This window comes from Nannospalax galili, unplaced genomic scaffold (assembly GCF_000622305.1).
Source record: "Nannospalax galili isolate Female #2095 unplaced genomic scaffold, S.galili_v1.0 scaffold1311, whole genome shotgun sequence".
NCBI lineage: Eukaryota > Metazoa > Chordata > Mammalia > Rodentia > Spalacidae > Nannospalax > Nannospalax galili.
In genome coordinates this window covers 4,444-13,256 of record NW_008329527.1, presented here as the reverse complement: position 1 = coordinate 13,256, position 8,813 = coordinate 4,444, and the positions used below count along the sequence as shown (strand labels likewise).

Genomic DNA, 8,813 nt, shown 5'->3' with positions numbered 1-8,813 from the left:
CTCATCCTATTACAGAGACACTTGTACATCCATGTTTGTTGCTGCCCTTTTCACAATAGCTAAGAGATGAAAGCAACCTAAGTGTCCCTCCGTTGATGAGCAGATAGTGAAAATGTGGTTAATTTATACGATAGAATTTTACTCAGCAGTAAAGAAAGATGAAATCATGAAATTTGCAGGTAAATGGATGGAACTATAAACTGTTATACTAAGTGAAGTAACAGAGACTCAGAAAAAAAAAAAATTGGCGTATGTGGATCCTAGCACCAAATCCTTATAAGTGAATATGTATCCAGACATAACTACAGGAACCAGGATAATGAAGAGGAATCAGGGAAGTAAAGGTAAAGAAAGAATCTGAAAGGGAAGAACCAGTAGAAAACAGGTGTTAACAAGGGAGATATGGATAATAATGGGGTTACTTAAAGGGGAGGGGGGGAAGGGCATATAAGGAACCTAGGGGATAAAGGCAAAGAAGGAGGTCAAGAGAGGTGGGACCATAGGAGAAGGATATTATTAAGGGAGAAATGGAAAAAACAGGGGCACCTTAAATGGGGAAACCAAGGTGGAAGGGTTAGACAATGTGAGAGATAAACAATGCCTAACTAATTTTAAAAAACCAGAGGGAACCATATGAGGCCAACAACCTACTGACCAATTTTACATACAACTAGATGTAATATATGCCTAGGCAAGGTTTATCTGAGAGCATTTGGTCTTTGCCTGAGCTCTATCTACATGGCATATGGTAATTAAAAGTATCAGACTGGTGGAATTAACCTTCTTGGATGTTTAAAAGCCATACTTTGAGGCCTATACTAATTTGGTCAGGGGGACATAAAGGACAGTTTTTGCTCCTTACCCTCCTAGGTCAACTAAGTTCCAGGGGACTATGAGCATCTCTCAAAATGTCCTGTAACTGTGGTGCGTCACCTGTCCTCTTGAGCAAGGAGGCCGTGGAGACCCCACCAGATGGATCTGAACCAGTGTCCAGTCTACAAAGTGGAGGGTCAATACAGAGGAAACATTTTCTCCATGCCCAAGCCCATGTGACCCCTGAGGAACAGATCCTCAAATGACCTTAACAATAAAAATAAATTGGTTTATCTGGGCCAACTGTAGGGTCTTAAACACCCAAAAGGAAAGTATAGACAAAGATTAATGGGGTCAATATAATTTTTAAAAATATTTTAAAAAAACTAAAGGCTACGTAACAAGAAACAATGCCAGATAGGAGATACTTTCCTTTGAGTTATTGGCCAGGGTGGCCCCAAAGAGTCCCAGACAGTAACCCAGCATAGAAATGGGAAAATGAACAGCAGACCCAGCTCTAAGACACGCATTAACAGTTTCCAGAGCAAAGACACAGCTCTTTCAAAAGTGGCTATAAAATTTTTTAGGTTCGCTGTTGAATTAATACACTTATATAATACTGAACTCAGTATAAGCCCCATAAGACATAAAATTGAATGAGTTTTTAACCTTTAAAAAAGATCTCCATTTCATTTTAAAATATACCGTTTCTTACAGAAAGACTCATTGTTTTTGCTAATAACGCTGAGATGTTGGCACATACGTCTCTAATCTGTACGTATCTGATTATTACTAATCACAGTCTGTTGCACTCAGATCCTTGGCACCTGTGTATGTCTATAAAGTCATCGGGTAGATTTCAATGGTAATTCTTATCACCTCTACTAATTAACATGACATAAATTCTTATGCTTCCTCCTCAAATATAATTCATTTTTTAAATTTTTTCATTTTTTGTGTGGGAGTATATCACACAGAACATCCCAAACCATCTTATTCAACTACACACCCACTTCCCGATGGCACCCTCCCATAGCCTCCCTCCCCCCACTAGAGCCCTTATACTCTGATATCCCTGCTACTGTCTGCTGTGTTGTCAGCACCCCCAGGTGTTCCCCACTGCTTGTCCGTCTGGTGAATCTAGTCAGCCTATCTACAGGTCTTTTTTTTTTTTTTTAGGAAGGTCAGCTGTTCCTCATCTAGAGGCAATCGGTTGTCAATATTCCTTTAGATAAGATTGGGGTCTGCTGTTCATTTTCCCGGTTCTATGCTGGATTACTGTCTTGGAGTTCCTTGGGCCACCCAAGGAACGCATCTCCTAACTGGCTTTGTTGCTTGTTATGTAGTCTTTAGCTATACATATGGACTCTTAAAAAATTATACTGGCCCCTTTAATCTTCGGTTATACTTTTCTTATGGGTGTTTAAGGCCATACAGTTGGCCCAGATAAACCAATTTACTTTTACTCTTAAGGCTGTTTGAGGATCTGTTCCTCAGGGGTCACATGGGCTTGGGAGAAGCCCCTCGCTCCTTTCTTTTACCAGTTCCGCCTATGTGAAAATAACTCAAATGTCCTGCTTGACTATGGCTGGCTTCGCTTGGAAGCATGGAGGAAATGTTTCGTCTGTGTTGACCCTCCTTTTTATAGATTGGACACTGATTCAAGTCCATCTTGTGGGTCTCCTCGGCCTCCTTGTTCAAGAGGACAGGGGGTTAATATAATTTTTAACATTCCACATGTATAGCTAAAGGCTACGTAACAAGAAACAATGCCATATAGGAGATACCTTCCTCCGAGTTAATGGCCAAGGTGGCACAAGAGACTCCTAGACAGTAGCCCAACATAGAACTGGAAAAATGGACAGCGGACCCCAATCTTATCTAAAGGAATATTGACAACCGATTGTTGCTAGATGAGGAACAGCTGATGTTCCTTAAACAAAGATCTCTAGATAGGCTGACTAGATTCAGCAGAAAGACAAGCACTGAAAAATGGCTGGGGGTGTTGACAACACAGTGAACAGTAACAGGGATGGCAGAATATAAGGGTTCCAGTATGTGGGAAGGGGGAGGCTAGGGGAGGGTGCCATTTGGGAAGTGGGTATATAGATGAATAAGATTGTGTGTGATGTTCTGTATCATATACACACAAAAAGTCAACAATTTTTTTTTAAAAAAGACATATTTGAGGAGGAAGCATAAAATTTACTTCATGTTAAATAGTAGAGGTGATAAACATTACCAGTGAAATCTTCCTGATCACTTTATATCCATACTCAGGTATTAAGGATTTGAGTGTAACCAACCAACTGTGCCTATTAGTCATCAGATACATAGAGATTAAAGACACATGTGCAAACATCTAAGCGTTAGTAGCATTAACAATATAGGAAACAGCATATTTTATAATGAAAAGGAGATCTTCTTTAAAGGGTAAAAACTCGGGCCAGGTGTGGTGGCACACACTTTTAATCCCAGCACTTGAGAGGCAGACGCAAGTGGATCTTTGTGAGTTCTAGGCCAGCCTGGTCTACATAGTGAGTTCCAGGACAGCTGGAGCTATAGGGAGACCCTGTCTCAAAAAGACAAAAAAAAAGGTAAAAACTCGTTCAATTTTATATCTTACAGGGTTTATACTGAGTTCAATATTGTATAACTATATTAATTCAACTGTGAACCTAAAAATCATGTAGTTATTAAATTTAAAAAAATTAAAAAAATAATTCTTCAAAGCATAAAACTTTGCTCCTTAATAATTAGTAGATGTGAAAAACATTACCATTGAAATCTACCTGATGACTTTATATCCATGATCAGATGCCAAGGAGCTCAGAAAGTAACCGACTGTGACTAGTAATAATCAGATATATAGAGATTAGAAACGCATGTGCAAACATTTTAGTGTTAATTGCATTAAAAATGAATTTTTCTGTATGAAACTGTGTATTTTAATAAGGAAACTGAGATCTCTTTTAAAGGTTACAACCTCATTTAATTTTATACCTTATAGGGTTTATACCGAGTACAATATTGTATAACTGCATTAATTCAACTGTAAACCTAAAAATTTATAGCCAGTTTTAAAAGAGATGCATCTTAGCTCTGGAAATTGTTATTGAACATGTCAATGCTGTTGTAATGAAATGCTTCTTCTAATTATGTGGTTATTAAATAAATAATTAAAAAAAAACCCAAAAATAGTACCATAACTATCATGGATCCACCACTGATGGAAATGATTCTTCCATACTTATTTAGCTATGGCAGGAAACCAGTTAGTTCTTTATTAACACAACACAAATGTTTACAAATAAGTAATGCTGAAAATAAAGTGGGGAACAGGCAGGGTGAAGCATGGTATCCTTTTGTCAATATCAATGGAAGCCAATCTGAGATGTTTATTAGTTTTTATGCTTTCTGTAGTAATTTTATTTGTTCTAATTTCTCAATACCATTATTATTTTTTTTTTTTAGTTGTGAAAAATGATTGGGGGTTAGGAGCTATTTTAGTAAAGTGATTGCCTTGCAAGCATAAGGACTTCAGTTCAACCCCCAGAACCCACATGAAAAGTTGGACATGGTGGGGTACACTTGTAATCTCAGTGTTGGGGAGGTGGAAATAAGACAGATCCTGGGGCTTGCTGGTCAGTCAGTCTAACATATTTGGAGAGTTGCAGGCCAGTGAATGACTCTGTCTCCAAAAGAAAAGGTGAACAGTGCCTGAGGAGAAAGACCTGAAGCTATCTTCTGGCCTACACATGTAAACATGTATACACACACACACACACACAAACAAAAATTGAGGATAAAGAAATGGAGACTTTTCTGACTTCAAGCCAGGGAACAGCTGAAAAGAGACATAAAATACTGGAGAGTGTTTGGTCAGCTGCTGGGTCAAAGTTAAATAGGCAACTCCCAAATGAAACCTACAGGACTTGGAGCTATAGCAAAATGTTTAAGCTAGGAAGTTTACAGTGTTTGCCCAGGATCAAAACTAAATAAACAAAAGGTGGGGAAGAGTTTAAAGGAGGGGCTTACTCTGTAGCCCAGGCTGACCCTGAACTCATACTCCTCCTGCTTCAGTCTCCAGAATGCTGGGATTACAGTTGGTGGGGAGAGTCACCACTCCTGGGCTCAATTTTTTTTTTGAAAGATGTATTTATTTTACATATATGTATGTGTGCCTGAGTATATGTATGTGTATCATATGTGTGCAGGTATCCACAGAGGTCAGAAGAGGGTGTTGGATTACCTGGAATTAGAGGTATAAGCAGTTGGAAGCCACTTGATATGGGGGTGCTAAGAAATGAACTCAGGTTCTTTGCAAGAACAGCCTCTTAATGGCTGATCTCTAAAGTCCCAAAGGCTCATTTTTTTTTTTTTAAATGACTTGTGGTACAACTGAACCAAAAACACCTAGAATTCTGTGGAAATGCAAATTACAAGGTTCCATCTTTAGAATCTGAGTTCTTAAATCTAGTACAAAGCCCATAAACCTGAACAATCTCACATTTGGGAACCATCATTTTGTACACTGACCCAAAGAGGATCATTTTAGAAACAGATGTGGGAAGGGCAGCAAGTAAAACTTTTAAAGTCATCAAGAGTTTAAAGTAGAACCAAATATGACTTTTATTATGGAGACAGCTAAATAAACAGTCACTTAAGAGAAATGAACAGGACTTTCTGTTACATAGTACATAATGATATATATTACCACATAAATAAATTTCAGGTTTTCTCTTTTGGGACAGGGTCTCCCTGTAGCCCCAGATAGCCTGGTAGACCATACTGGCTTTGATCTCACAGAGCTACATCTGCCTCTGCCTTCTGAGTGCTGGGATTAAGGACACTGCCACCAAGCCCAGTACATTTTAGTTTTGATGTGCATTTCACTAATGATGTCAAATACCTTTCTATTTACTTATTGTCAAATACATTTTTTACAAAAGCAGATGTCTGTTCAAATTTGCTCCTTTTTAAAAATTGGGATGGTAGTCTTATTGAGTTATAATTAGATACATATTCTCAGACACAGGTACTGAGAGCATTTTCTTCTTGGCTTTGTATTAATGATATCTTGAAGAGCAAAAGTTTTTAATTTTGATGAAGTCTAATTTATTATTTTTCTTTTATCGTGTGTGTTCTTGGTATCTTAAAATTTTTCCCAGGTTGCAAATAATTCTATGAAAAGATTGATATTTTATTCCAAATGTTTTATACTTTCAGCTTTTATATATAAGCCTACTACTATTTATTTTAAGTGAATTTTGTATAGTATACAGTATGAGTTAGGGCCAAAGTTCACCTTTGTTTCTATATAAATATCCAGTAGGTCTAATGCAATTTGTGTCACTGAACGACTTTTGCATATTTTGTCAAAAAATAAATAAACTGTATCTTCAAAAGAACTGGTTTAAAAAACATCCTTCAGTTTGGTTATTTTTTCCAAACTTGTCTGGCTGATTGGTGCTTAATACTGCTATATACATTTGACTGCAAGCTTGTCAATATCTACAAAATCAGGATTTTTAGCTAGAACTGCACTTAATCTAAAATCCATTTAGGGAGAATGAACACCTCTTCCTAATCTATGAACACAGACAAAATATCAGCAATTTCATTATTTTTTATTTATTTATTTAATTTTATGTGTATGAATGTTTTGCTGGCATGTATGTAAGTACACTCATGTTGTGCAACACCTGTGGAAGCCAGAAGAGGGTGTCAGATTCCCTGGAACTTGAGTTACAGACAGGGTGTTTAACCATTATGTGGATACTGGGAATCAAACCTAGATCCTTTGGAAGAACAGCTGGTGCTCCTAACCAATGAGCCATCTCTCTAGCCCCTTAAATACTTTTTTTTTGTCTTTTGAGGCAGGGTCTCCCTGCAGCCCCAGCTGGCCTGGAACTCACAGAGATCTGCCTGCTTCTGCCTCCTGAGTGCTGGGATTAAAGGTGTATGCCACCACGCCTGGCTTAAATATTTATTGAGCATGCCTCCTATTGCTAGGTTCCAGCCTAAGCTCTGACATTACACTATAGATGTCTTCTATTAACTACATTCAGAGGTATGATATACTTTCCAATGTATAGCTATCAACAGTTTTTGTTACATTCATCTCAGGTGTACATTCTTGACATTACTGTAAATGGTATTTTTCTGTAAACTTTTTGTACTTTTTATAAAGAAACTAAAGATCTGATCATTGTTCATATCTCCTTTAATCCTAATAAATTCATTTATCAGTTCTTATGTTTGGCAGTTAAGATATTAGCAGGCTTGGAGGCCATTAAAAGATGGATCCTTCCCTCAAAATCAGAGATCAGAGGGCTGGAGAGATGGCTTAGCAGTTAACAGCACCACTGCTCTTACAGAAGACCCAGATTCAGTTCCCAGCACCCACATGGTGGCTAACAACCACCTCTAACGTCAGTTTCAGGGGATTCAATGCCCTCTTCTGACCTCCTTGGGCTGTGCACAATATGGGTGCATTTACATCCATGTAGGCAATACACTCATACACATAAAATAAAAATAATAAACATTTTTTAAAAAAATCAGAGATCAGCTCAAAAAGATCAAAAAAAAAAAAATCAGAGATCAGCTTATAAAACTAGGAACTAAACTAGAGAACTCTGATTGCTTGTAAGAATGGGATCTGAGGTGCATCTCTGACGCTGGGTGGAGACATGACATTCTAAGCTACCTAGAAGATCATAAGATGACTATTTAGTCCGTGGCTTTTTGATAAAGAATGAAGACATGTCCCCTTACTTAACAGTTAATCCACTGAACCTGTGAATCACTTGTACAAGAAAACCCTCTTAGAAAGCTGTCCCAGAAATTTTAAAAATCAAAAACAGTCTAAAACCTACCTAAAAATGTAAGTTGACACAATGATCTTTCTGCCCACTGTTCACTTTCACCACCATGAAACAGTCCCTTTGGTCGCTGTCTACTTTCATTCCTTGAGAGTGCCCCACTTTATTCTATAATAAGATGTCGCCTATACTACACTCGTTGGCTTTGTATGTCTTATCTGGATTCTTTCTATGGAGGTTATAAGGACCAGGGAGCTGAGGGGAGGATGGGGTAACATGCACAGCTTTGGGGGTTTACAACCCTTAGAATTTTCCCTGTATAAAGTTTGGCTGTTTATCGACAAATCTTTTTCTTTCTCTTTTCCAATATGGCATCTTATTTCTGATTCTTGCCTTAATATTGACAAGTCCATGCAGCATGATACTGAATGGAAGTGATGAAAGTGGACATCCTTGCCATGTCCCAGTCTTAGAAAGGGCCCATTCCATCCTTACCATCCAGGCACCATGTTGGCTGTCATTTTTCCACACATGGTTTTTATGAGGCCAGAGAAACTTTTTTCATGCCTAATTTGCTTAGCATGTGAAGATATGACTAGATAGTAAAATTTTTCACATGATTTTTTTCTATTCAAATAGTTTAAAATGTAGAATTTTTCCCTTATTTTGTAAAAAGAGAAAAGCATACTGATTGACTTTCAAATATCAATCTTGTTACATTCCTGGGATAAACCTGTTTGACGTTCTACATCTAGATAAAATTTGCTGATTTTTGTTAAGGTTTCTGGATATGTGTTCACATAAATGATAAGAGTTTTTAGTTTTCTTGTTAGGTTTATAATGGTCACCTCCTAAAATGTGTTGGGAAGGACACATTCCTTACCTTTTCTGTTGATATGAACTGAGTCCAAGAGTTGTCTCGGTCTGTAAAAGGAAAGAAATAATGATGAAAATGCCACACCAAAATTTTATCCTGTAGATATAAGAAATATCAAAATAATTTTATTGTATCTTCAGATTTTATCTATTCCCACGTGGGATTTTCAGGTTAAACCTGATTCTCCAAATCACATAAAATAACTGGTCACGTAACATAATTCTAATGAAAGAACAATTTGGTTCAATTTTAAGCATATATGGAAATAACACAAAATAACGTTATTAATTTCCGTA

At 37.4% G+C, this 8,813-nt stretch overlaps 1 protein-coding gene across 1 annotated transcript in view; it reads right to left on the bottom strand.

Moving 5' to 3' along the window:
- Tmem131 (transmembrane protein 131) overlaps positions 1–8,561 on the bottom strand; it is a 117,634-nt gene extending 109,073 nt beyond the window's left edge. Inside the window, exon 1 of the mRNA XM_029565927.1 lies at positions 8,524–8,561. The gene's annotated coding sequence lies outside the window, so the exon portion shown is untranslated. The remainder of the gene's footprint in view (positions 1–8,523) is intronic.
- Positions 8,562–8,813: the final 252 nt, after the last annotated feature.